Below are 26,860 nucleotides of genomic sequence, written 5' to 3' on the forward strand. Positions count from 1 at the left end.
TGCAAGCCATCTTGTGGTGGTCAGACTGCTGCAGTCGTAATACTGCGATCGGTCCCACGGTGATGGGGTCATCAGTCCGCTACCTTGGGTACGGAGGTCCTATGGACATCTGTACTCGTAATCAGGCCCTAAAACCAAATACTCAACATTAAAAGCGTAAACTGTTAAACATACAATGGCAATGTTTTCAAGTAAAGAAAGCGAGTACTGTTTATTTTTTAAACTTAAATAACAAATCTATTATGGATTGATATGTTCATAGTGTATATGTTTAGCATATTCAAAATAATCTGTGATTGAACAGAAAAAGATGTGTTTAGTAGATAATGCACTTTGGAATTTATTTCAAAATATGCGCGTGATATGTACCTTAAAAATAGTGGTTTGTGGCTTCATCCCTGCTCGCACGTCCCTTCCCTCTGCAGATTTTTCAGCATCAGGTCCGAGAAGTGGCAGATGAGGGGAATTTCCTACATCATCTTCATCACTTTCAGGTTTAATCAGGAGTCTCTTACCGATTGCTAAATTATACATCATAGCACCAATGTTCCCTCTAATTTTTTTCCACAGTGTGCGGCAGTATAAGGTCTCTGTGCGCTGCGACTAAGGCTATGTGCGCAGGTAACCAGATCGCATATGTAGTGCAGCTCCAAATATCACTCCAAACCTTTGCTTAAAATTTTTTAAAAGAGAGTGCATTTCCACACATGTAGCGCCACATGAAGTGTCTTAAGGCAGGTTTTCAATTTAGATATACACGCAATTAAATGAATTGGTTACACAGGCAAGTGCACTTTGGGTTTAGAAAAGCACAGGACTCCAATGGTGGTATCATAATAAGATTTTACTGAAGACCCTCAGCTCAAGGACTGTTCATAGGGTGGGGAATGTTGGGAGTCTATACAAGTTCACAGATATACACAATTACATATCATATTTACATTTACATGTGCAAGCTACCGAGTAATGTCTGGATATCCTGTGAGAGAGATGGTTTGTCACCAGTCCAAAAATGAGTCCCCTACAGCAAGTCTTCGTAACAACTTTTGGGTCAAAGTAACTTGTGGTAAAGTCACAGTCCGGGTGGTGAATGCTTTGCAAAGGCTGTTCGTTGTTGAGACTGCGAGGTAAAGGAGGTTTCCTGTGATTAATATTTCTGCTGGAGAGAGATGTTTGTTTGGTTACAGTTTTGACTCATCATAAAGTAGTACAAAGGGTTAATATGCCTGTTACAAAAATGTGTACCATACACATAACAGAACTGTATTTTATGTGGATAGCTCAGTAGGTTACTGTTTTTGTTGTGGAGAACCTTTTGTTTCTTGCAGTTCGTAAGTTATGATATAGGACAGGAACCTATGAAGTGTCAAAGAGCTGCTTGCAAACTGCATGGTATAGGTTAAAGAGTTATGTTTTTTTCCTTATCTTTCACTATACTATTGATGGGGAAAAGGGTTGGTTTGGGTAGCAATACATTATTATTACTAAAGACAACAGTATGTGGGGTCTTTATTTTATTAATTGCATTCAAGAAGGGCCATCAAATGTATTTCCGTTGATGTCTTCTGGCTGTGGCAGAGTTAATGTTACTTGGTCACTAAATGCAGAATTATGTTAATTAATTAGCTCTTCTTAGGTTAATTGCTCCGATGAATCTGAGATTTAAGTAGCAGATTGCTCATGCCTTACAGGATCATCAACCAGATTGATGGTCTTAAATTTCCATTGTCTGTACTAGATCTAAATGGTTTGCTAGTAAAATTGAGCGCAGCCAGTTCTCCGCTTCCTCTACGGAGTCAATGATGGAGTTTGTATGTGGATAGCGCTTGCTTGAGTGAGGTCTTGGCGTTGAATAAGAATAGCTTGGTTCGTGAACCTGGGCCTGTATAATGATAACTTTATCCACTGACATTTCACTGTTTCCAGGTGCTGTTACTTTTAAATTCATAGATGGACTATTGCTGGACCGTTGATCTGGATTCAATAGTGAATCTGACTTTTGAGGAATGAGTGGATTGGCAGTACTGCAATATTTTCTGTTGTTGAATAAATTACTGCACTGAGTCTTTTAAAAACATAGATTTACAGCAACGGTTCATTTTCCCAAATGTTTGTATTGGCGATATCAATGGATTGCCATGGCCTTCACTTGCTTTAGTTGTGTTATCTGGCACAATGTCTGTCTGGGGTTTCCATGCGATCTTGTTTTGATTCAATCATTTCTGCACAGCCTGTTGTCTGATCTTACCGGATTTCATTTTTTCTGTAGACACCTTGGTTCCCTTGATTAGTCAAGACTGTATTGCAGTATTAACAATAACAGGAGGCTTAAATGTTTTCGTATATTTGGTGTGTCATGGGCGAGCAAGCACTGAGCTCACTAACCTTGTGGGGCCATCTCAACGAGGTCGCGCTCAACTGAGTATGGCTACACTAGCATCCACCCTACCACAGCCCATTTTCAGGATTCTTGAGTTCCGAACTTAAATTTGGTTCAAGACTGTGCACTGGGCCGCACACAACAAGCATCTCATGGCATTTCATGGCAGAACGCTTCAGGTATTCAGCCTCAAGCGACTCAGGGTTGAGCACCATGCTCCAACCCTGAGCACTCCCCAGCTTCCCACAGATGTAGACCTCCGTACCTCTGTGCCTTCACCCACTGCACGCCGCTCTCCCAAGATAAACCAAGCAAAAGCAGGCGAGGGAGGGAGGCTTCGGAGAAGAACCTCTTGGCTTCACAGCCCCTGTAAAAACCTCATTGTATGCCTCTGTTCTCTCCACTTGATGATGCTCTTTGGGGTTGATACGAGTGGGAATTGGGCATAAGAAGGAGCCCAGAAGATCAGAGGGAGAGCTTAGCCCACTGAAAGACCTCTGAGGACTGATGAGAACCGCTGTGTAGCTCTGCTCTGTTGCTAAACCACACCCACAGTCTCCAAGATTTTAAAAACGTTATTTCACTTTCCCCATTTGCAAGATCATTTGCAACAAAAATGTTTAATAAATTGGCCCAAATATTTTTTTTCAGAAAATGAAAGAATTTTCATTGATTCATGGAATCTTAGAGTGTTTGCGTACTTTCAAAGCCTACAATGTCCAAATCTCTGACTTTGCATGTGCAAAACAAAATTCACAACACTGAAAAGGCATGTGCAAAACAAAATTCACAATACTGACAAGGCAGTACAAGTCACAAACTGATTTCTGATTGGCAACGTTCACATCATCACCCCTTCCTTGCGATCTGCAATGACAGGTATCAATGATTTGTGAAAACCACTGTGGTCACAAATCATTGATTGCAAACCAACACAAGAAATGACCTTTATCCCTGTTTCTGTATTGCCTCAAGCACAGAAGACACATGTTTCACATACAGGCTCTTCTTCTGTGCTCCTTACCACTGGCCTAATGTAAGCTGTGGCAGGGTGGCCTGTGTCTATTCAGGTTCAATGCGCCTACATGGAATCTGTGATACCCAGCCATCCATACAGTGGTGAGTTGAGATGCCCAAAATCTCCCACAGGCATCCAAAAGAGCATTTCCCAGAACAATAGATGCACAGTGAAAAAAATATTGCAATATGAAAAATCATGTTGATCTTGTTCTTTTTCCACTTTGCAAACACTAATGCTTACCACCATCCTATGTTTCATTAACAATGGCAAACTCCAATTAAGCACAAGGGGCTAAACCAAATCGGGGTACAAATTAGAAAGAAAGGCAGCTAAAGGGTCCAAAGGCCAGAGCCATTTTGACAGTGTTTCTGGTGGCTAAGAGCAATGCAACAGGGTAAGATTTTAGCACTCAGCTGAACATAAGTTTAGGAGTTACGTCAAACCTTTAAATAATCTTACCTCTTCTTTGTATGGTAGCCAAGACTTCAAAGTGTTGTGTCACCTCCACATTCGGGCTTACCCTCCCTCGATGACTAAAAACATAGTACGCTATATTTTAAACTAAACAAAGTTGGAAACATGTTATGTGTTTCATTTCTGATCACTTATGTAAGGATGCAAACAGAAATTCCTCGCCAAAACAAACTGCACTCAGACGAGCACTGGAGAAAGTAAAGTGAAGGTAATGCACCCCAGGGTGCGTGTTCCATAGTCGGTCCGTGTGCGTTATCTGTACCCTTTATGAGCTGTGCCTGAGAATTTAACGGCCAAGCAGAAGACATTCCAGACAGGTAAAAAAGGCCGCAGAAGCACTGAAAGAAAAGCAAACACCTCATACTGTGGCGATTTTGAAGCCCCTTTACAGCAGTGCACCTGAAACGTGTGCCGCACAATTAAAGGTCAAAACAAAAGCAACTATTAAAGATGGATTAAGGCGGCCCAGGCTGGATTAAAACATTATGATGTGATGTGTCTGAAAGGCTGGGAATGCTGGTATGTGCGCTTGAGGAGACAAAACAGGTGTAGTGGAGGCAGGAGGTCTGTAAACCAGTGTCATTTACAAGAGGAGGGTGGGTTTCCTAAACCTGCCCAGAGCCTTTCACCTCTAACAACTCGAGATTAAAAAAGATTGGAAAGAGATTTAAAAATAAAGGGCCCCATTAGGATGGCGGGCGGACTTTGCCCGCCCGCCATCCTCATGGTACTAGGGACCGGCCACCATGAGGACGGGGGTCCCGTTGGCAGCATTAGGATGCGCCCGCCACAGTGGCGGGCGCATCCTGTATTCCCATCATTGTGGCGGGCGGTGCACTCTGCACCGCCCGCTACAATGCTGAAAATGCTTTGCAGCATTTGCATGACGAAAGCGGCAGGCACCGCGCGGTGCCTGCCGCTTTCATTATGCAAATGCAGGGGGGTACCATAGGTACCCCCCTGTGTGCACCCCCCTACTGTGCTGCACTCTGGGGGCCCGCAGGGGGCCCCCAGAGTGAAGTCCGCCTGCCTTTCCGTGGCGGCATTGCCGCCACGGAAAGGCATTGTCAGATGCCTATTCTAATATGGCTGGCGGTGTCTGATAGACACCGCCACCATGTTATCACTTATCCGCCCCGGCCGCCAGGCGACCGGGGCGGAAAACAGGCGGGCGGTGTTTCCCACCGCTGCGGTCCCCTCCGCCATCGTAATATGGCGGGGGGAATGCAGGGAAGGATGTCGGGCGGATTGCCTCCGCCAGGGTGGCGGTGGCCACCGCCACCCTGGCGGAGGCAATCCGCCCGACATCCTAATGGGGCCCAAAGTGTTTGTTGCTGTGTTGTATTGCATTACGAGATGATATGACTATGCATAGAGTCAAGGGTATATGCCTACGAATTCCACGATATGACAAAAATCTCACTCTGTCTTTCTGTCTCTCCGCCCTCCCCTTACAAAGCAGCAGAGGCGCAACTAGTGCCAAATTTCGGGGTGGGGGGGGGGGGACTAATTCTTCCAGCAGTAGAAAGTGTGGAGATGTAGGGGCGAAAAAACGAAAAAGCTCATTAACATGCAAATGGTCTCAGAAAACATTTATCAGAATGCCCAGTCACAGCTGTGTTCATTAAGGTTCATACGTGGGACTTGACTGTGTGCAAGCTCCATATGTGTATATGAGCAGCATCAAGAGACAAGGGAGTAGGCTGCGCACAAGGGCAGGCGAGAGGGAGCTGTGGTGGGGAGACACCATCACTGAATGTTGTCTAGTGGCTGTGTTTTAGCCATAAAACCAGGACACTTGACATCTACTACTGGGTTTACCATGTTAATGCTGGATCTAAATATTGTATTAAAAATATCTCGCCATGCAGTGGTGTTTCCCCATGATGGCTATTTTCTTGGCATTGCCATCAAAATCCTCCCACCCCAGGGCTGGCCGAGATGGATATTGTGGCTTCAGGAGATAGTCATGATGCACTAGAAATTGCATGACGAAACACGTGTTGGCTGCGCTTTGTGATAACTACGGTTATATCTTGGAATTGTACTTTCAAATATATTTCGAAGATCTTTATTGAAATTGTGGATTCTCTTGGATTTGAGAAGATCCTTACTGAAATTAAAGATTCTTTTGGACTGACAAGGATTTTCTTTGGAACTTAATATTAAATATTTTGTTTTACTTTCATTATTTAGATATTGGAGCAACTATATTTGAATTGTCTGCACCTTAACTAAAAATTGTGGAACTAGTTTATATTCATGTTTGACTGATTTTATATTGTAGTGCTCAGGGAGGAATTTTTATATAGTTTTTTTGTGCCCACGTCGTGGGGACTTGTGGGGTTGTTTGGCAACCGACCCTTTCATCCCTTTGAAGCACTCATTACTGTAGTATCATAACACTAGCCCAGACAAACGGTAGTGCGCCCAAGCTTAATTCCTGGTTGCCAATTTCGATATTAGTGATCTGGTTTCTGATCTCGCAAGAATATGGAATCGCTAAGTATTTGGTGAGGTGTGCCATTCTAAGAATTATGCCTTAGGATAGCCTATTTAATTTACAGACACCCTATCTAGCAGTCGCTAATTAGATTGCGTCTGGATATCAACTCACTAGTTTTCGTACATCAGGCCTATGGTTCCTATCACTGTAACTAACAATTATATAAAGAGCTGCAGCTATAAAAACTTTAAATACATCTTTAACTAAATAGCTAAATGCATATATGGATAAATTCCTATTCAAAGCAGCATTCTGACATCTCTACATTATTATTTCTCTGCTATTTAAATTCTACTAATAATTATACAAGTCCGCTGCTGTCAAACTTTTCTTGACTATGGCAATTGACTCACTTGTTTAGATCGACAATTCACATGCTATTAAATATGCATAAAGATCATTGAATGCTTTTTATGTTTCTCTTGGTAGATCTTTTGATTCTCCTTTTTACTTATAGTAAAGATCTAAAAACAGAATACAACATATAGTGATAGTGCAGACGACACAGGGTTCAACTGAAAAACATGTAAATGTGAACATAAAAGAAAGGCACTGTATAAAACTCCCTGGTTGTCATATAACTGTCAAACAGTCTGCATGGGATTTATTTTTCATCATATGTAATATCCAGGGGCGGCTTCTCCGTTATTGCAGAGGATCGTCGCCCCTCTGCTGGAACCAGCAGATGCATGTGAAATAAAATTATAATAAAGCAGTTAATATAGCATTTTATTTTACTCCGGAGCCGCAGCCGAGTCTTGAGGGCCTAGACATCAACAGCAGAAGAAGTGGTGGGCTCAGGGCACTGCCAAGTGCGCATGACGGTTTGGCCGGCCATCTTAAGACGGCCAAACCGACATGCACACTTGGATAGCTCCAGGCTGTTACTTGGAGATATCAGCAGGGCTCATATGCTCAGGCTGCAAGTCCCTGCAGGAGCATGAAACCAGCCCGCTCCTCCCAATCCCTATGTTTCTCTCATGCTGGGTAATGCCAGCATGAGAGTAGCGTCTGGATTGGCGCTTGGGAGTCTGGGAGCCTGGGTAAGCTGAAGAGGCGGCAAGGCAGCAGACATCAGGCTGCAGGTAAGCTTTGTTTTTATTTTTTTTCCCCCACACTGCCCCACCGATTACCCCTGCTAGTGGCCGCCACTAGTAATTTCCCACATGTATCTTAAATACAAGGATCAGTCCAGGGAGGATGACAACGTGTCGACTAGTAATTACCGTTCGGGTCTCATCAGGATCAAGGTCTTCCAACTATCACACCAAATGTGGCGTAGGCACGAAGAAACCTGCATCAATTCTTGTATTTGGTCTCCTAAAACCGGTCTGAAATAGTGACATTTTGCATATGACAGTCGCCCGTACTGGATCGTGTGGAGGCTGGAGCCACCTCACTGTGAGTACACGAATGCCCCCGTGATAATTGGTCATTCAGCCTTCTCAAAGGGGGACAGGAAACTCTTGTTTTAGACGTAAAACGATCTCCTGTTTCTGTTACGGCGACATACCTCTCTGGACTGTTTTTTGTATTTAAGTCACATGTAATATATTACACATGATGAAAAACAAATCCCATGCTGATTGTTTGACAGTTATATGACAATCGGGGAGTTACACACAGTGTCCTTGCGTTTATGTTCTCATTTACATGTTTTCAGTTGAGCACTGTGTGGTCTACTCTATCACTATATGTTTTATTCTGCTTTTAGATCTTTGTTACAAATACAAAGAGGGAGTATCAAAAGGTCTATCCAGAGAAAGGTGACATGCAGTCAATGGTTGTTATGCATACTTATCAGCATGTGAATTACCGATCTAAACAAGTGAGTCCTACAAGACAATTGTTATAGTCAAATTATTCACCCTCGTGGGCATGCTGGGTCGTCCTTGTCATGTGCAGGGTCGTCCTTGTCATGCATACGCCATCAAACCTTTTATCAGTTATCAATATCTAGGCAGATAATTGTGTTTGCTTTTGCGTAGCATTTTTCACTTGTTTTAAAATGGCGTCCTTCTGTATCAGACCAAGCCTTCCTTAGCAACACTGCCGAAAAAACAAAATCAGGTCCATAGCCCCACTCAGAACTACAGAAAGGTCACGAACTGCCACGTGCATCATGTTATGCAGAATTGAGGAGACCCGAACAACAGAAGCAGCAGGAGTGAAGGTCTCCAGCAGGCTGAACATCTCGTATTTATGTTCAGAGGAACGGGGGCTTGTTATTGTTATCAGATGAAATTAATTCACCGCGAATTGTTGACGCTACAGATGCAAAACATCTGGATACATATCTTCCCTTTCAACTGAGCATCTTGTTAGCAAAAACATTCCTAGCTCAGCAGGCTCTAAAAGATAAAATATCGTTGACTGCTGCTTCTATTTACCTTAACAGCTTTAGGGGCAATGGTGCTAGGACCACCTGCAAAATATTTTGTTTGGTCAAGTACAGTATGTTTTTTTCCACACATGGCACATAATCCTTTACAATTTAGCTTTTCTAATTTACTGCTGTCGAAATGTAGGAAATTATTCCAAAACTCTGCGATCACTCTAGAGGATACAAGCAATGTATGAAATAAATCTACAGAATTAGATACCAAAGGCGGGAACGTGCATTTTATGAACTGAAAGTGGGCTATTATTAATAATATTCCAACTACAGCCTATTGCCTCTGAAAATCTTGACCATGCCTCACACTTTCTACGATATCAATTGCTACGAAATGACTGTAAGGCAGTAGGCCCTTAGGAATGAATGGGGAGTTATTCCTTATTTGCGATTAGCAATTTGCTAATCGCAAATAAGGATGCGATTTCAAGGGTGCCAGGGGTGTCCAAAGGACACCCTGTAGCACCCCTGAAAAGCAAATGTAGCCAGATGTTGCGCACACACATGTCCCAAGGACATGTGTGTGTGTAACATACCACTCAGAAAAATGCACTAAAGTGCATTTTTCTCAGTTTTCGCTATTTACCACAAAGTCTGACTTCGTGGTAAATAGCGGCCAGAAATTGCGAATTCGCAAATTGAAAATGGTTGATGAATTGCATTTAAGGAATTTCAAATAGGGATTCCTTAAATGCAATTCCTCGCAAATATGCGATTTCGCAATTAGTGATTTTTGCATTTGGGATGATGAATCCCAAATGCAAAAATTGCACTTGCAAAGGGCCAGATTCTCAGAATCTGGCCCTTTGCGAGCCGTTTTCGGCTTGATGAATCTAGCTGTTAATCTTTCGTGTATTATAATGCCAGATACCTTGTACCTTTCCTGTATTATCATCCGAAGATGCAAGGGAAGCTTGGATTTTCATAATAGGGCTTACCAAGGCCACTTTCCTTTTGATTGTATGGGTTATCTATCACATCATATCACAAATTAGACATCAACCTTATTTTACTGATGACAATTTTAGAAAATGTGTTGGTGTCAGGAATGCCATTATTAAATTGAGAAGCTGATAGCCCTACTAACTTAATAAATACACACTGGTTAGTTCTAAACACAGTTCTGGGAGTCTTTGCTCAGCCCTGCTAGCAATGGCAAAAACAGCAAGCAATCCCAAGAGAAGTGCCCGTTAAATTCAAGCACCACCAAAAATGACAACTTATTAAAAAGTTCCCAAACCAATTTTGAAAACTAGACACGAATCGAATGAGCAAAATACACCAAGATCACTAACATCAGTTAAGGGGATTCGTAGATATTATTATTATTTTTTTTTTTACAATTGAAGGCAAAAGTATAAAGAAAAATATTAGTGGCAATCAAAAGTCACTGTTCAAGGTTCAGAGAGACCCAAACATGTTTATGGCCATCCGTGATCGAGCAGATCTTGAATACAGAAAGTGGATTGTCTTTGTAAAAAATATTACCTTCTGAGTTAGTCTAAGAAATGGAAGTAAACATTTCATTTGGGGCAAGGTCCAAGGCTGCTGCCTGCTGGTGTTCCCCAAAGGTCCATATATTGTTTAATTCCCACGGACGCCCTACGTTTTGGAGCCAAAGTCTCAGAGAGGGACAAACCGGGATTTTGAAGCCAACCAGGTTGCTTCATGGATCAGAAAGATTTGCTGCCTCACCCCTGTCCAAAGTTTTACCTTTGGACTTTTTGGGGAAACCAAAATCCTCCAGCAGAACAACATCTGAAGATATAGCTGACAAGACTTCATGAGCTGGATATCTACACCCCAATGACTCACTGAACCAGTTTTCAGCATGGCAAAAACCTCTGAGTGGGATGAATCAGGTTTTCTTGTTTGCCTTGTTTGTGACCACCCTGGTCAAACCTTAGCACCTTGTCCCAGTCCTCAGGAGGTTGCAAAAATGACGAACCCCACCTTTCTCCAATGCTGGGAAAGTTACTTCTGAGCAGTCCCACAGCCCCTATCTCCACCGACATGCTTCTATACACCTGACTTCTCCAGTAACATCTCCTACAGGATCCAGTCCTCTGTGATCAGCTGGGCCTTTTTGGTGTCTGGTTTCCATTTACTTTTTGTGTCCTTGAACCAAGCAAACAGAACGCCGACCTCTTGACCCTTGAGAAGCAGATGCAGTCTCAAGGTGACAGCAGAATTCATAAGTCCGTGAGTTCTTGAGGCCTTGAGTGGTTCCTCTGTTTTCGACAGAATCTTTTTAGAGAAAGAACGTCTTCAGGCGGATTCACCCTATGTTCGGGAATGTTCAGGGGAGGGGTTGCTTGAGGTACCAGATTTATCCTGTGCACTAGCCAAAGATTGAAAACATTTTTCATTATTCATTATGCATTACATAGGGTGTTTAAATAGTGTGACTTTATAAACGATAAATAACACTTGTATTTGTCTTTCTTAGAAGTGTGATTTTTTTCTGCTCTGAAGAAAAGGCCTGAGAGTTGTTTTTGAAAGTGAAAGAGATGTGTTAGAAAAGTAGAAGGAAAGGAAAAATATGAACTGTTCTTCATGAGTTCTGTGTTGCTGCCAATGTTGCCGGGAGGAAATTAAATGAAATACAGAATGGAACACTTCCTCAGTGAGCGGCGCATTGAAACATTTGAGCCACAAAAGTTGATACATGACTGAGATGGAGGAAGCGTACAAACTATGGAAGCTTGGAATTTGTATTTCCTTGGATGGAAGTTGATAAAATGAATAAATGAACAATGGGTCTTTAGCAAAATGTGTCATGTCAAGAGTGGTGTAATAGAACACCCCCTGTTTTGACCAATGGAATGAATTGAAAATTGTGTGTTATGACACAATGTGGGTAGGACTTTAGAGAATTTAGAGTATAACTACAGGTACTCGGGTGGTGTTAGAAGGCGTGATTTCCCTACTTTGCGAGAGGAGAGAGCTTTGCTGCTGTTTCCTAAATCGTATGGGCTGGCTGATGTTCTACTGAAACCTGGCTCTAAAAACTTTGCTCCTTAACTCTTCTTGAGGGGCCTTGCCTACTCTCATGGCCAGAGGGAAGCTTTCTAAATTTCTTGAATTTGGGTTAGTATGAACTTTTAAATTTGCATAACTGATTTGCAAATAATGTATGTCTCTACTCGTTTATCTCTACGCCTTTCCACTCACTCAGGGCGCTGCATTTGAGATGTTCTTATGTAATTTCCATTGATGTTTCTCTTGTATGGTGATTTATGTTTCAACCTGTATTGTACTTGATGAGCAATCACATTATTATAGATAAACATTATTAACACATAAATGAGTTTATCTTTTTTTAGTTTTATTGACTGGTCTTATGAAGAGTGTACAATAGTTTATTTCTAGATCCAAATATTATTTTTCCAAACCCTGATTACATAATAAAGATTGCATTGCCACAAAAGGATAATACAGAGATGATATGATAAGGAAGATTTTGTACGTTTGGGTTATACTCACCCAGCGTGAAAGAGACTTGTAGGGTATTGAATTTGGGTCCAGGTGATGAAATGTATTTAGTCCCTGATTGCTGGATCAGTAATGATTTTAGTGATTAACATATTGTATTATTGTTATGTGTAGTGGTCCGTCGTTTGACCTTAAATTCAGATACGGATTTGCCTAAGATCCCGGGTTTTTTTTAGCCTAATGGGCAGCGAAATAATGTGGATAGTACACAGTGGAAAAGAGTCTTGTCTTAAGGTGTGATATTAGGCAACGAAAGAGTTTGTTAATATTGCATAGGGAACTCTGAGTTAGTAATCGTGGAGAGTTGTTGGGTACCTTTGGAAGGCGCAATTAAAGAAGTCCTGAGAAGTCTTTCACTTGATTGAGAGTGGAATAACGCTGGTCGATATTCTGCTGGTAACAAAAGAATTTCTATAAGTGATTGAATCTATCTCTTTTTTAGTGGGGCAGACACAGCAGGATTGTTTTATGTTGTCTCTAATCTTATTTCCTTTGAAAAAGATTTCGTAATCCATTGCCAAGATATTTTGTAAAGAGAGGGTCAGTAGTAGGAGTTAAACTGACATCACAGTGAGCTGCGCTGGCATTGGTCAGTTAGTGAAAATGTCATCAGAGAATAGTGTGATTTTATTGGTTGGTTTGTGTGAGTTGCACTGATATTGGGCAGTGTGAACGAATAGCATGAGTAGAGTTACGGAAGAGTTTTCCTGGTGTGTTAGTGAGTTTAGTGCAGCTGGGAAAAGAAAAATAGAATGAAGTTGTTGAGAATGATGAGGACCTTGTTTAGAAAAGATGAGTCTATACCTATTAGAGAGGGGATTCCTGTGCCTTTTGATGATATGCCTGCTTCATTTACGTCATTAGAATGGGTATATCATACATGTACATGGTTGGAGAATTGGGTAAAATATACAGAATTAGATGGAAATTTGGCACTTTTAATGTGAGAATTTTAGAAAATCTGAAATATCAGATGAATCAATTGAGACCAAATCCTAGACCTAAGCAGTATGAAGCACTTGAGGAATGGGAGCATGAAATGTATAAGAGAGAAAGAGACAGGTCTGCAAATAAATATAGAAATAGTGAGAGTAGATATTCAGAAGCGAAATGGGATGCTCAGATGAAAAGATGGAGGAGAGGTGTGATTTCAGGATAAGGTTTATATACAATTGTTGTTGTTGAGGATCAGGCTGGAGGGAAATGGAAAGAGAAAAAAAATGTGGAATGTTCAGATCCAGACCCAAATGAAATTGATCATGAATTACTAGATTAATTGTTATTAAACAGACCTTCACCATATCAGGAAGAACATGAAAGAATTACTCTGAATGCTCCTTTTATTCAGATTGAAGCTTCTCAATCTTCCCAGGAGAGAAATGTAAAAGTAGCTAATAAGGCAAAAGATGATTTGACACAGACAATTAATCAAATGTATTTAAATGCAAAGGCATTATCAGTTTCAGTAACAATTGGTCCCATAGTCCCATTGTATAATGAGGGTCAAAATATTTCACAAGTGCATGCTTTGACAGTGCCTGTTAATGCTAGGAGTAGTAATGGTGTTGGAGCAAATGAGATGGGAACATTGATTGATATTTCAGAGAGGTCATTGGAAATCCCAAAGCGAAATGTGCAAGTAGAACCCAGAAGATTAGTGCAGAATGCAAGAGAAGTGACACCTACTTCAAGGGAATCAGTAGGACCATCACCATAGGAGTTGGATGAATGGATCAGAGTGATGGTGTCAAATAAAGTGAATACAAATATGGATGTGAGCAGATTGAAAGCAGATTTGGAAGAAATGATTCTAAGTACGATTAGTCCAGAGAGATTGAGCAAATATCAGGAAGAAGAGTTGTTGTTTTTGTGAAGAAAACATTACAATGAGAACAAAGAGTTTGCGTGAGAGGTTTGATGAAGTTGCACAAACATATGAAGTGAATATTGAAAATTCAAAGGGTTTGCAAAAAACATATAGATTGGATTTTAGTGACAAAGTTTTGGAGATTCTGAATGCTTCTGGCAAACAATTGCAGATTAAGGAGTTAAATAATACCTTGAAACAATGGGGTGAATTAGAACTTTGGAAAGGTAGATGGGCTAAAAAGTAAGAAGTAATGCTTGCATCCCCCATGTATCCAGTGAGGGAGACAGGGATAGGAACATTGGTGACTGAAATGATATATCCAATGAGAGAGGTTCCAGGTGGTGGATATGTTCACGTTCCTTGGTCAAACGCAAGATATATTATCTTTTACTAATGAATTTCCCAGATTGAGAGATAAACTGGTTAAATGGTACAAACAAGTAGAGAGGTTTGTAAAGGTTTCAAAAGTTTTATTGAATGATTTGAATGGTTTGTTTGATATTGTGGTTCCACTGATTTGTGGACTGAGTGTACAATTGCTCTAGATTAGCCAACAGAGGAATATCCTAGAGATGCGAAGACTGGAGCCCCACCAGATGAAGTGATGAGAAAATATAATCAAGTAATTACTTACTTGAAGAGTAAGATTTCACCAAAAGAGACAGATTGGGTTAAAATTGACAGAACGACTCAAGTACCTAAAGTATCAGTACATGCTTATTATAAAAGGCTTTTACAGGTGTTTAAACAGTATCGTGGGTTTGAAAGTATAACTGACAAAGATATGGGACATTTTGTATACAAGTTTGTGTTTGGTTTGAAACCGGAAATTAGTAATATGATTTAACACTATTTAATTTGTTTGCAAAACAAAAGTGTAGATGAGATTCTTCGATATGCAAAATATTGTAGTGATGATATTGAAGCAAGACATAAGAAACTAAAAGAGAAATTGATGTGGGCAGAAATGAAAGCAGCTCAGAAAATTGGACATTTTGTGGATTATCTCAAACAGGTGTTCAGGGAAAAGGTCAGAATCAGAATGTTCAAAATGGTCAGATTTCTAACATGGGATGTGGTATGATGAATGGTGGTGTTCTCACTCAAGGAAAAGGCAGAGATAAAGGTAATAAAGATGAAATGAAAAACGAAATTTCCTTGTCATGTGTGCGGAAAATTGGAAAATTGGAAGAACGAGTGTAGGAGTCTTCTGGGAAATAATGGAATGAATAAAATTTTGAATCAACAGATGCAGAATGAAGTGAATGTGAATTAGCAGAAACAGCAGTAGCATTAGGTAGATACTCAGGTACAAATTCCACAAGCCCCAATGCCTGATAATGGGAATGCTCAAGTACAAAGATACAGTGCAAATGTGGGTTTTCCGTCAGGAGAACAAGTTGGCAATAATCAAAATGTACAGATGGCTTCACAATACTGTTTGCAGTGTCAGGGAAATGATTCAGATAAATCTCAAAGACGACGCCTGAGGGGGGGGAGGGGAAGTGTGTGCTTGACGCATCTTTAGTGGTAGATCAGTGTTGACTTTTTGTGGATAGAGAAGTTGAAAGTAATATTGTTACATTCCTTGTAGACACTGGTGCTACCCATTCTACTGTGAGAACAGCCGCGGCCCGTGGAGGGAGTGGCGTTGGGGCTGAAAGGCGGGGTGGGGGAGGGGCAGGGTTCTAAAAAACAGAATATGGATAATTGGAGGTAAGTACACAATGTAATTAATAAAACAAATTTCGTAGTGCACCCTGCATTGCAAAATGTGATGCAGTGCGCGCTACGAAATTCGTTTTATTAATTAAATTGTTTACTTACCTCCAATTATCCATATTCTGGTTTTTAGAACCCCCACCCTGCCCCTTCCCCGCCCCGCCTTTCAGCCCCACCGCAACTCCCTCCACGGGCCACGGCTGTGTGAGAACAGTATAAATCGCAAACCTACTCCTCTCGGGTGATGCTATTCAAGTTGTAGGTGTGTCAAACCAGTTAATTAAAACTCGAGTGACAAAACTAATGAAGGTACACATTGGAGAGTTTACGGATTTACATCGATTTGCGGTGTGTGATACAAGTCTGGTAAATCTATTAGGTAGAGACTTGTGTAAAATGAATTGCACCATCTATTGTACACCAGATGACATTGAATGTCAAATGTCAGATGAGGATGTTGCTTTCAAAGTGATGTTGGCAAGGCAAGGGACAGAGTGAATGATTTGTATCCTTTACTTACAATGATGGATTCGCCTGTGGAGGGACTTTAGCCAAAAAGAGCCAAGTCCTACACAACCCCCTCCCAGCCAAAAGCCAGGGTAGACCAATCAACTACCTTGATGGACTTCCCTGCTTAGAGCGATAGAACACGGACACAAGCCCGCTACCACAGGGACACCCTACTGTTCCATGCCTTTCTGACCCCAGGGGATTCTCTTGGTAACCACTCCCTGGGCCAACGATGCCGCTTCATGGATACTTCCAGGCAGTTGGGGCCTCTCTAGGGGTGCCGGCCCCTTGCCAACCCCCACCTAGAGCGGTATCCCTGGAAGACCCACCAGTCAGGACACTGTTCCCAGTTATCCTGTCCTCCGGGTTAGATGTGAGTGTACCCTGGTCACTCCTAGGGGACCCAGTCCTACCGGCTAGACAGCGACCCACGGGTTTCCCACGGGGGACACATTCCTCCCTTAACCCTCCATTTAGATTTCTGTGCCTGCCGAGTGCACCCCGTCGGATTGCCACGGACCTTGCCTTGAAACCCACTGACAGGTTTCCAATCATCAACTAACTTGTTTGCTAGCGGAATTCACATCCAGAAACCGCTCCAATGGAAGGTTAATCCCATACCTATCTAATGCAGCCTGGAATTTTACTCGTGGAATTGTGACTACGAACAATCCGCGGCTCTTAGCCTGCATTACCTCTTGACTGCCAACCTCCATAGCGAGGCGTATGATTTAATTCAGGCAAATTAAATTGAATTCTTAGTCCTGAGGATGATCCTTTTACATTAGAGCAAATGAATCGAAACGTCGTCGACTTGTACTAGTAGACATACATGCAAACCACTGTGTATACATTGTGTATGTTCTACTCTGGAGAACACTTTTTTGCACTGATATTACTAGTGTCCAGGCTGCTCTGTGTTTTCTTTTTGCCTGTGGAATCTTTCTCTCTTTTTATCTATCTCTATCCTTTCAGTACGGCACAGGATTGTGCCCTTTCTTTTATGGCTAATTGTTGCATTCTTGTTTATTGTGTTATTCATTGACAATAAATCCCTGGTCCGGCTGGACAGGAGAATTATATAGTTTCCATTCCGTTCTATATAATATTTGGTTTTGTAAAATTGTTTAATTTGCTTAGGACCTTTGTCTTCCAAAACAATATATACCCATGGTCCTCTGCTACCTAATGGGTCCCCCTTGTTTTAAAAAAAATAAAATGCCATTTAGGAATGGCAACCACAAACTTCAGGACTCTGGGAGCTCTGGTGACAGACGCCCCACGCCCTCTTGACACCAAGTGTTCTTCCTCGCACAGCTGGCAAATAGGCGCTAGGCCTCCCACCTGGTGCTCCTGTAAGGAACCCTTCAGTCTCTGGGGTGGGGTGGTGAGCCCCTTGCTGCTCACACTCACTCCCTCTTCTTTGAGACAGGGCCCCACCCCGCATGCCCCCCCCACTACTCTGGGACCTACCAGTTCTACTTCACCTCTCTTTCCTCTCTCTGGCCTTTTTGGGCCCTTGGACCCATGACCAGGGGTCCGGATCTTGTGCCATCTCCCAGGAATCAAAGATCGCACCCTAACACAGGTTGGCACAATCCTGGAAAACAAATATTGAGCATAGGCTCCCTAGGGGTATGGTTGAGCAACCCCTTCCAATCATTTGCCATGCTCACCAACACCCAGTCATCCAGTGCTCGCTTGTACTCATCCACACTTGACACTGGCTGTACGATGCCACCATTCAAACTGGACTCTGCCTTTTTATCCTTAATGTCCAGTTCCCTCGTGCTTAACTCATGAGCTAAGAGAATCTTTTTCTCTTCCAGGGCGAGAGCGTTTCTTCTCTCCTCTGCTCGCTTTTTACTTTCAATGAGCAGCTTCTTCTCTTCTGCTTGAGATTTAAGTTTTAAAACCTCCAACTCATGCTCTATGACCCTTTGGTTTTCCTCCAGTTCCTCTGGTGAAAAACTTCTCCCTGAATGGCTACTACCAGCCCCTTAAGCTGGTCCCTCCACTGGCAAATCCTATGGACCAAATCCATTCCCTGGGTCATCCTCATCCACCTCAACATCACCCACCTCCTGAGCCCCTTTGACATCTCAAGGCCATTTGCATCTCCTCCTTCTTAGCGCTACTTTTCATGGTACATCCCAAAGTTCTTCAGAATTGCCTCAATTGATCTACTATGTAGGTAAGCAATCCCTCAATGTCAAACTCTAATTCTGCAGCCTCACTGGCTCCTTGACTCCTCTGAGACATGTGTGGCTTAAAGGTTGCTCAAAAATACAACCAACAAATCAAGAACACAATATGTGGTTGCGTCGTGGTCTGCGCTAAACTTGTGATGTACACCAATCACTATGAGTGAATTTGCAAATACACATTCAAGTCCCACACCACTGACCACCAAATGTTAGACCCGGTATCCCTGGTTGGCTGAGGTAGGTACCTTAGGCCAAATAGGGACCCGGGGTCCACGTCAGGGTAAGGAAGGCCACCTTCTGAGTTAGCCCCCGCTCACCCCCTCGGTAGCTTGGCACGTGCAGCCAGTCTTATCTTCAAGGCAAATGTGTAAAGTATTTGCAACCACGCTCACAGCAACCCAATGATGACACTACAAATAGACTCCACACGAGTTTTATAAAAACGAGTATACATGTTATATAAAAAAGATATACGATAAGACCACATGATATAAATCCAACATTTGAATATGTGTACTATCTCTCCTGGCCGGTTGTTAGGCCAGTCAGCCCTTGTAAGTTCTGGTGATAATAATGAGCACTTCTAAATATCCTACTGTAATCCTAATACCATGTTATGCAGTTTGTAATGCTAGAATCAGTCACTTTCGCAAGGTAAAAATAATGCAATGCATAACACAATAATCAGGCACTTTGCAATGTAAAAATAATGCAATGCATAACGCAACAATCCGGCACTTTGCAACGTAAGAATAATGCAATGCATAATACAACCACCAGGTACATTGTCATGCAGAAATAAGACAATGCGTAATACTCTAATCAGGTAGGTCGTTTTGCAGGAATAATGCAATGCGTAATATGCTAATCAGGTACTTTGTTATGCAGAAACAATGAAATGTGTAATACAATAAGCAGGTACTCCGGTATGCAGAAATCAGATAATACATAATACACTCTGGCACAGATCAAGGTGCCTTTGGTGGCCTTTCCACCACTTCTAACTTGCAGTCAGCCTCTGTCAACAGTTGCCCCCAACACGGGTATGGTGTAACAAGAACTGTAGCTCTGCACTCCGGCCCCGGTACTGCCACGCCCTTGCCAATACGGGCTGCGATACGAGCCAAAGCAGAGGCTCGCGCTGCCAGAATAAGAGAGAGGCAGAGAGCGTGTCCCTCCGAGCCTGCACACCGCCCCAGGAGTCGACACACATTACCTGGGGGGCGCAAACTCACTCTCCTCTCCTCGACCAGCAGTTTGGGCCTCTGATGCAATCTTGGTGAATGGGCAATGGCGGGCTTGGGCCAGCGCCTCAGCTCTTCCGGGGCTGCTGGTCTGGGCCACTACTGATATGAAGATCTCAGGCTGCCACAGGGCACACACACACAGGGTCGCTGAGACTTCCTTAAGGTTCGGGGTGCATGATCACTAGGCCCTCCACACGAAGAACACACACACAGCTCCGCTGAGACTCACTTTAACTCTGGGTGCACATTAACAAGGCAATCCTCACAAGGTCTCACGCTGCACAAAGCACACGCACACAGCGTCAATGAGACTCACTTGGACTCTTGGTGCACGATAACAAGGCAATCCTCACAAAGGTCTCACGCTGCACAAAGCACATGCACGCAGCATCGAAAGTCTCTTTAGCCTTTCCTTGGTTAAAACAGCAAACTGCAGGCCAGCCCCAGAACACACCGCAAGGGTCAGTCCTTTCCTTCAGTATCTTCAGCTGTTTGTTCCTTGGCAAAGGTTCCTTTTGACCACGAAGTATCTCAAGTTTAGTTCAATCTTGATCAAGTCATTCTTCAAAGTTCAGGGGCTTCAGCTCTCATAGTTATACCCCCCAATGGATTTGAAGTCTTTGTGTTTCAGAAGGCACTGACCCCTGTTCAAACCAGTTCTGGGGGCCTCCCTGCCAGTGACGCCTTCGTCCTTTGATTAGTGGGGTTCTGGATTCTCAGTCACTCAGCAGGAGATGGGACAATTGTTTTATAGCAGCAACCCAGGCCTCTTCACCTCTAGGGGCTACTCCTTCCCCTACACTTCAGATGCAGGTCAGCCTGTTGCTGTCTCACTGCATTACCCAGATTCTATCGCTTTCAAATCCAGACAGTCAATCCACAACCAAGCAGAGACACACAGAAATGTTTAGCGCACAAATACCCAACCACTTCTAAAAGAGTGGCTTATAAACAAACACACAATCTACAAACCACCTTCATAGGAAGATGTGTTATTACATTGTGAGTTCAGGCATACTAAACTTCACCTCTCCATCTTAAGCCTTTGGGAAGATAGGCTGGAAAACATATTACACAGCCTTCCCATTCTATCCTAAGGGCAAGATGGCCTTTCAACAATGAAAAACGAAATGGAGATTATTTCACTGTTAGGACATGGTACACACCTTAGTACATGTCCTACCTTTCACATGCACAGCACCCTGCCCAGGGGGTACCCTGGACCTACCATAGAGGTATCTGATGTGCATAGAAAGGAAAGGGTAAGGTCTGGCAAGTGGGTGCACTTGTCAGAACAACAAGGCAGTTTAACAAACTGCATGTAGGCCCTGCAATGGCAGGCCTGTATTCCCTTTTTAAGGCTGCTTGTGTGGGTGGCACAATTAGTGCTGCAGGCCCAGTAGTAGCATTTGCATTACCAGCCGTGGCACACATAGTGCACTTTACTAGGGCCTTTACTAGTAAGGCAAACATACCAATCATGGACAACCAATTACCATTATAATTTACACCGGGAGCACTTGCACGTTGACACTGTTTAGCAGTGATAAAGTGTCCAAAGCATCTAAGTTGGTAACACCATGTCAGGAAAAGGTCCAGGGGGAAAGCAAAAAGTTTAGGGACTTTAGCCAAAAAGGGACAAGTCCTACACACAGTGATGACTGATGTGTGGGATTTTTCAGGGAAAGATATCAGATTAATGAAAGCAGTTGATTCTATTCAGATTTCAGTCAAGCAGGTAGCAAATTTACAAAAATACCACTGTACAAAATGAGTCCTGAGACCATTGCAGCAGTGATGACTGTCATTGAACAAATGATTGAACAAGGCAATTTTGAGAGAGATACTAGGGAGGCCTTGTAATTCACATATTATGGGGATTAAGAAACCTAGTGGGAAGTATGGGATCGTTCAAGACCTGAGAAAAGTTAATAAGATAGCGATACCTTGTTGTCCAATAGTGAAAAACCCAGCAGTGATTCTTTACCAAATTCCTTTTGACAGTGAGTTGTTTATAGTGATAGATTTGTGTCAAGCATTTTTCCTGATACCTTTGCATTTGGAGAGTCAATATCTTTTTGCATTCCAGTTCAGAGACCGTGTTTTGGCATGGTGCTGAGTTCCTCAAGGGTATACTGAGAATCCCTCAGTTTTCAATCAAATTTTGAAAACATTTCTAGAGTCATTGGTAATGCAGAAGTGTTGGTGCAGTATATCAATGATTTGCTTATGGCATCAAAGACAAGAGAAGCATTTGTGACAGATACAATTGCTCTACTGAACCTTTTGGCAGTAGGTGGGCATAAAGTGCCACAGGCTAAATTAAAACTTTGTCAAAAAGAGGTTCAATATTTGGGACACAAAATTGAAAAAGGATTCAGGAAAGTATCACAAGATCGAATTGCCGTGATCTTGCAAATGGGTCCTCCCAGAACACAGAAAGAAGTTTGGATGTTTTTGGGTATAGTTGGATACTGCGGAGAATGGATCAGTGTTTTTTCACTGACAGCCAAGCCATTACAGAGATTGACACATAAGGATGTGGTCGATCCAATCAAATCGGATAAAGAATGCAGGAAGGCATTTATAGAGTTGCGAGACAGCCTTTGTCAAGCACCTGTATTGGGAATGCCAGACTACACTAAGGACTTTGCACTATTCTGTTGTGAAAAAAGATGGATGTGCACTTTCAGTCTTAACACAAACACATGGAATGTTACGCCGTCCAGTGACATACTTTTCTTCTACTTTGAATTCAGTGGCTGCAGCATTACCAGGTTGTCTCAAAGCAGTGGCTGCTACTTGTATGAGTTTGGAGCAGAGTGAGTCAATTGTGATGGGACATCAATGGGGGTGTATGTACCACATACTGTTGAGATTTTGTTAACACGAACCGGAACTCAACATCTCACGAGTAGTCGATTGACAAGGCATGAAAGAGTGATACTGGGAACAGAGATTGTAACTCTGACAAGATATACTAATTTAAATCCAGCTACATTGTTGCCAAGTCCAAACTGTGAGGAAATGGTGGACGAAGCAAATCATGATTATCGGGATGTGACTGAGTTTTGTACAAATCCAAGACCAAATATAAAAGATACAACATTGTCAGAATCAGATGGTGTAATGTTTGTGGATGGATCTTGTTTGAGTGCTGAAAAAGGCATTTGTCGTGCTTCTAATGCAGTTTGTACAGTGGCCATGCTTCTCGAAGCTTCTTGCTTAAATGGAATAAATTCAGCCCAAATTTCTGAATTGTTTGCTTTGAGTTTGTATAATTGGCAAAAATCTAAGAGTAACCATATTAACTGATTGTCAATATGGTTTTGGGGTGGTGCATGATTTTGGACAATTGTGGATGCATCGTGGTTTTTCACTTCTTCAGGTTCCCAAATAAGGAACAGTAAAAATGTGAAGGATTTTTTTAGTTGCATTAAAATTGCCCGAGGAGATTGCAGTGGTCAAATGTCCTGCACATAAATCTGGAGAGACCAGAAAATTAAAACTGAAATTGAATTGAAGGCTCTGAAGAAATAAATAAAAAGAGGGTGAAGTAAGAAGGGTTAAAGAAGTACTTGGATACACTATTTTACAATTTGTTTTTAGTTCTTTTTTGCTTTAGTTTAGTTTTTGAATCTATTTGAAAACATAGATGTATGAATGCTTGCTTTATACGTATTTTACTACTAATGTTGGTTTGGCTAAAATTAACTGTTGTTTTGCCTTATTTTACGTATCCTGCTAAAAGCAATAATACTAATGGTGTGTTGAGTGAGAAAGTAGATTGGGAAAATCTTAAAGAAAAAACACTAACTAATATGGAAAAGATAACAAGCGATAGTATATATCATCAAGATAACTTTAATAATGATTTTTCATTAAATGCATTTACCAAACTCTTATATGAATACATTGATACTATGGATGCAAGAGATTGTTATGTGTGCATACAACTACCATTGTCTGTGTCTGAGGGAGTGATCTATCATCACTTACCTTTAACATATAGTGTTTCATGCAGTGCATTAACACGTTTATTTCATGGGAGGGGTAATTTACTGTATTATTATTCCAATCTGGATTTGGTGTTTTCTGAAATTCCAATTAAAAGCAATATGAATCGAATAATTAGTGCTAAAAATGCTGAATTCATGGGAGAATTTTTCCATTTGACTAAGACAATAGATAATGTATATGCACACAGAAACAATTTAACATGCAAGTTGCGTCAGGAGGAAATTCAATTATAAATTTAGTAGAGGATAGAAGATAGAGTGTTAAGGAAAAAGCTGCTGAGCAAAAATCTTGTGTGCTACCATGGGCTTTTACAGAGGATGATTATAAGAAGGGTGGGACATATGCTGCTATGACTCTGGATTGGCATCATAGGGGAAAGCTTTGCTTACTTAGATTAAAAACTGTCTACAATAATTATTTAATTGGTTCAAATGAATGTGATCATGTTTTCTTAATTACAGGAGGTTGGTGAATAAGAGGAGGAACTGATCTTGTTTTCCCTGGAATTGTTATGTATGTGGTAAGAATTCCTATTATAGGTTGCCTGCACATTGGTATGGGTGTTGTTCTATGGGAATTGTTTTTCCCAAGGTGTACCATTTGGATAAGAGTCATGGAATCAATGAAAAGAAGGGTGAACTAATTCGTAGCAAAAGGGGAATTAGTGCTGCACAAATGTGGGTGATAGTTTCGGAGCATTGTTACTTTCAGTTGGTGTAATTTTAAATTCACATAAAATCAGAAAATTGTCCACAGTGGTTGATTGTTTATCAACAGATACTGCTGGTGGGTTCTTGATGATCGATACTGAAGTGGTTGCTTTAAGATCTATGGTCTTACAGTATAGACATGCCCTTAACTTATTATTGGCTAAAGAGGGTGGAGTCTGTAGTATGTTGAAATTTCAACAGCGTTGTACTCATTTCCCTGACAAAAGTAAGAGCCTGGAGGGATATATTAAGAACATTACATATTTGCAAGAAGATTTAACTGAACTGAAGGTTGACGGTGCTTGCGAGAGACTTGGTAATGGTTTCTCCTCAGTGGGAAATTGTTTTTTTGCTTTTGGTAATAGCTTATTAGGGAAAATACTAACACCAATAGTTGCTGTGGCTACAGGGATACTAATGTTGGTATTAATTTATACATGTTGCAGATGTAAGAAACAAACATTAGATACTAAATGGAGAGCAAGAAAGAGGAAAAGAGAAGAAATAGAGTTAGAAGACAGAAGAAGAAATTATAATAAAATAGTAAAGGATATAGATGGAATTAAGTTAAAACAAAAGAGAACAACTGCTTTTTAAGTAAATAAATGAATGACAATTTGTATTTTGGGTTGAGTTTTATGATGGCTTAGGTTGCCATCAAAGGGGGGATTGATGGAGCAGGGTTTTCACAGAATTAAACCTGCTCGGATTAAACCCCCTTTTTGTGAAAATACTAATCGAGTGATGTGCATCTAAATGCAAAAGGTTAATGGTGAAAACGAAAACTGCACAAGTGCGTGTTAAAGTGCTGTGGTAGGCCGCAAATGCATGTGAAAATAGCAGACTAATAGCTGCTAGTTTTATTTTACACTAAACTAAATCAAAAGAATAAACTTTCAAAATGCGCAAAGATAAAGCGCTAAAATATGCATTACATAGGGTGTTTTAACAGTGTGACTTTATAAACGATGAATAACACTTTTATTTGTCTTTCCTAGAAGTGTGATTTTTCTGCTCAGCAGAAAAGGCCTGAGAGTCATTTTTGAAATAAAAAAGGTGGTGTTAGAAATCTAGAAGAGAAGGAAAAAATATGAACGGTCCTTCGCGAGTTCTGTATGTCTACCAAGGTTGCCTGGAGTAAACGAAATGAAATACAGAATGGAACACTTCCTCAGTGAGCGGCGCATTGAAACAACCGAGCCACAAAAGTTGATACATGACTGGGATGGAGGAAGTGTACACACTATGGAAGCTTAAGATGTGTTTTTCCTTGGCTGGAAGTTGATAAAATGAATAAATGAACAATGGATCTTTTGTATAATTTGTCATGTAAAGAGTGATGTGACAGAACACACCCTGTTTTGACCAATAGAATTAATTGAATATTGTGTGTTATGACACAATGTGGGTGGGACGTCAGAGAATTTAAAGTATAACTACAGGTACTCTGGGCGGGGTTAGTAGGTGTGATTTTCCTACTTTGCGAGAGGAGACAGCTGTGTTGCTGTTTCCTAGGTTCCATGCGCAGGCTGATGTTCTGCTGCAACCTGACTCTAAAAACTTTGCTCCTTACCTCTTCTTGAGGGGCCTTGCTTACTTTCATTGCCAGTGGGTAGCTTTCCAAATTTCTTGAACTTGGGTTAGTATGAATTTCTAAATCTGCATAACTGTTTTGCAAATTACTTATGTCTCTACTCTTTTGTCTCTACGCTTTTCCACTCCCTCAGAGAGCTGCATTTGAGATGTCCTTATGCCATTTCCATTGATGTTTTCTCGTGTATGGTAATTTATGATTCAAGGTGTATTGTATTTGATGAGCAATCTCATTATTATAGATAAACACTATTAACTCATAAATTAGTTAATCTTTATTTAGTGTTATTCACTGGTTATGTGAAGATGGTACAACAGTTTAATTCTAGATCCAAATATTATTTTGCCAAACCCTGATTACATAATAAAGATTGCGTCGCCACAAAAGGATAATACGAAGATGATATGGTAATGAAGATTTGGTAAGTTTGGTTTATACTCACCCAATGTGAAAGGGACTTGTTGGGTATTATATTGGGTCCAGGGGATGAACCTTATTTAGTCCCTGATCGCTAGATCAACACTCTGCAACTAGGTGACGCTGTTGGGTAAGGTTGAGTACGACGGCAGTGGACTAATATGTGTAGTGTTCTTTTAAATTATTTTCGGTGATCACTGTTGCTGGGGCAGAAAGAGCTACAGGGAGTTGAGTCAGACTAATTGAAACGATCACATTTAAATATCACTATTTTATGCGCAATTAAGGTGCA

The 26,860-nt window shown here is 41.4% G+C and overlaps 1 long non-coding RNA gene across 1 annotated transcript in view; it reads left to right on the top strand.

Annotated features, from left to right (window-relative positions):
* The window catches only part of LOC144818211 (uncharacterized), a 195,626-nt gene extending 169,755 nt beyond the window's left edge, over positions 1-25,871 (top strand). Inside the window, exons 2-3 of the long non-coding RNA XR_013607069.1 lie at positions 24,309-24,367; positions 25,556-25,871. This is a non-coding gene — a long non-coding RNA (uncharacterized LOC144818211). The remainder of the gene's footprint in view (positions 1-24,308; positions 24,368-25,555) is intronic.
* Positions 25,872-26,860: the final 989 nt, after the last annotated feature.

Source organism: Lissotriton helveticus, chromosome 1_1 (assembly GCF_964261635.1).
Source record: "Lissotriton helveticus chromosome 1_1, aLisHel1.1, whole genome shotgun sequence".
Taxonomy (NCBI): domain Eukaryota; kingdom Metazoa; phylum Chordata; class Amphibia; order Caudata; family Salamandridae; genus Lissotriton; species Lissotriton helveticus.